General features: G+C 41.3%; 1 protein-coding gene across 7 annotated transcripts in view; it reads left to right on the forward strand.

The window, feature by feature from the left end:
* The window catches only part of RAB30 (RAB30, member RAS oncogene family), a 77,891-nt gene that overhangs the window by 51,562 nt on the left and 23,363 nt on the right, over positions 1 to 2,966 (forward strand). The window contains exon 1 of one of the 7 annotated variants that reach the window (XM_014532231.1): positions 1,262 to 1,278. The exons of the other annotated variants lie outside the window; for them this stretch is intronic. The gene's annotated coding sequence lies outside the window, so the exon portion shown is untranslated. Of the gene's footprint in view, positions 1 to 1,261; positions 1,279 to 2,966 lie in introns of those variants that run through there. 7 annotated transcript variants of the gene reach the window in all.

Raw genomic sequence — 2,966 nt, forward strand, 5'->3', positions numbered from 1 at the left:
CTTTATGGGTGGTATTGTTTATTGTTGGAGGAGGACAACAGAGGGAGCCTTGCCTGCTTGTGCAGGGGACGGAAACAGCAAGTTGGGTCTGGAAAGGCCTTTTTTTAGATCAGTTCAATAAACATGATTTGCAGATAGAATCTCTCCATCTTGGAAAGGAATTAATGAGTAGGAAGGGTATCTTTCTTTTCCCCCAGGAAGCAAGGTGCTAGTATTTCCAGGGGCATCCAAGACTCTGTCAAGCACCTGCGCCCAGGTGCTTCGTATCCTAACAAATGAGCTCTGCCTGGGGAGTTAACGCAGGGGGAGTCCAGTGCAGCAGCCCTCGCTTCTCCTTTCACCTCCCTGTAGGCAACCCAACCTATGCTCCGGGCAGTAACATCTGCTCACTCTGGAAGGTGACAGAACATTGTTACTTCAACAACCGGATTCAGACATTTGCTTTGGTTAATGCTGATGAAATGCTGTTTCAAAGCTTTAATTTTCAATTTTCTTATGTGGCTGGTATCCCAGATGTATTGTGTATTTCTAGGAAATAGGAAAATATAAAAGACAATATAGACAAAGACTATTTAGATATTTTATGGTTTTTCTTTTTAAAAATAGTACTGTGAAGGTCTCAGGCCTACTTTGTTTTTAGTTTTATATGTCCTTAAAAATATTCCCAAGGGCTGTTTTTGAACTCCCTCTCATCGATGGCTCCATGCCAGCCTCCATGGAGGTTATGCCCTTGGCCTTGCTCAGTAGAGAGTTATCTTTGCAGACCTTATTCATCCTAGTAGCAGCTCTGATTTGGTGTCAGACCACCAGGAATGCTCTTCTGGCTGTTGCTGGCATGCTGCATGGCCGGAGGCAACTCACTCTTTTGAGTGCTTCTTCAGGAAGATTCTGTGTCAGAGTACAGTGAGAGTAATTTCAGAGCGGGAATGCATGATACACATGTGCCAGAGTTTTACTTTTATCAGTGACACAGATACACTATTGTTCTACCCATCGGTTTTGGCTGTCATACACTGGATACTTGGTTTTGAGGGAAATCGGTCTGAAGGAATGAATCTACCGTGCAGGGACTTGCTGTGCTGAGATATGTTTGTTAATTTTTTTAATCCTCACCAAAGGATATTTTTCCATTGGCTTTTAGGGAGAGTGAAAGAGAGGGAAAGGTAGAGGGAAAGATTGATGGGAGAGAAACACATCGATTGGTTGCCTCCTGCATGAGCCCTGACCACTTAATGCACATTGCAGATGTCCTTTGCAGGGGAGGAGCCTGCAACCAAGGTATGTGCCCTTGACCGGAATCAAACCCAAGACCCTTTGGCCCACAGGCTGACGCCCTATCCACTGAGCCAAACCAGCTAGTAGCATAGATTCCTAGAAATGGAATTGCTGGTCAGAGGGTTTGTTTTAAATTAGTATTGCCCTCCATAGAGGTGGCGTTGACTTACCTCCCACCAGCAGTGTACCAGTGCCCCATTTTTCCATATTCTCTCCAGTACAGAATGAACTTTGCCAATCTGCAATGAAAAATGGTTTCTGATTAAACATTCATTATAATTTTCATTATGAGTTATAATTTATATTTAAAATCAAAACTTATAATTATAATTAACAATTATGAATGATAAATTTTATAGAGTTTGATTTCCTCTTAAGAGTAAAGCTGGCCCTAGCTGGTCTGGCTCAGTGGATAGAGTGTCGGCCTTCGGACTCAAGGGTCCCAGGTTCGATTCCGGTCAAGGGCATGTACCTTGGTTGCGGGCACATACCCAGTAGGGGGTGTGCAGGAGGCAGCTGATCGATGTTTCTCTCTCATCGATGTTTCTAACTCTCTATCCTTCTCCCTTCTTCTCTGTAAAAAATCAATAAAATATATATATAAAAAAAGAGTGAAGCAGATCATTAAAAAAAAAATATGTAAGTGCCATTTTTATTTTCTGTCTTATAAACTATCTGCTCATGGTCCTTACCCATTTTTTCTGTTGTGTTATTCGATTTTTCTTATTGATTTGTAGGAGGAACTCTTTATGCATTTAAGGAAGTTAGCCTTTAGTTGTATGTATTTCAATCAGTTCATTTTTGTTGTTATGCCATATAGAATTTTTAAAAGATTTAATTAGTCACTGGTCAATCTCTTTATTTTATGGCAGGGGTGGGGTACATTTAGCCCATGGGCCTCATAAGTCCTGCGAAATCATTTGGTCTGACCCTGCCAAGGCATTAGGGGTGAGTTAATTAAATGTTTGGCCAAATATAGCAGGCTAATTTTTAAGTTGATGATTTTGTGTGGCCTGTGAATAATGTTATAAATATCCAAATGGCCCTTGGCAGAAAAAAGGTTCCCCACTCCTGTCTTATGGCCTTGATTTTGAGTAAGTTTTAGAAGGTCAGCGCCGCTTTAAGATTTGGTCTATATCATGCTTTTTTTCTAGTATTTTCATACTTTCATTTTTAAAAATCCAAATCTTTTATTTATCTGCAATTTATTTTAGCATAAAGAGTAAGATAAAATGCCAATTTAACATTTACCCATAAAGATGTGGGTTTTGATTTGTGCACTTTTACTAACTAGTTTTGTAATTTTGACCAAATTAATTAACCTCTGTGAAGCTCAATTTCCTTATCTGTATAATGGGAATCTACACTAATAAAAGACAAACATGCAAATTGACTGTACCTTCACTACACCTTAAGCCATGCCCACCAGCCAATCAGAGCAACTATATGCAAATTAACCCAAACAAGATGGCGGTCAGCAGCCACAGAGCTGGAGCAAGCAGGAGGCTTGGTTGCCCCAATGATGGAGGAAGCCAAGCTTCCCGCCTGCTGCTGCTGGCTCTGAGCTCCACTCAAAGCAACAAAGTTTCAATTATAGAAGGCAAATAAACCCCAGATACCTGCTTTCAGTGGGCCGTGGCCACGGAGCTGGAGCCTTAGGTTGCCCCTGGTGATGGAGGAAGCCAAGCTTC

This window comes from Myotis brandtii, unplaced genomic scaffold (assembly GCF_000412655.1).
Source record: "Myotis brandtii unplaced genomic scaffold, ASM41265v1 scaffold86, whole genome shotgun sequence".
NCBI lineage: Eukaryota > Metazoa > Chordata > Mammalia > Chiroptera > Vespertilionidae > Myotis > Myotis brandtii.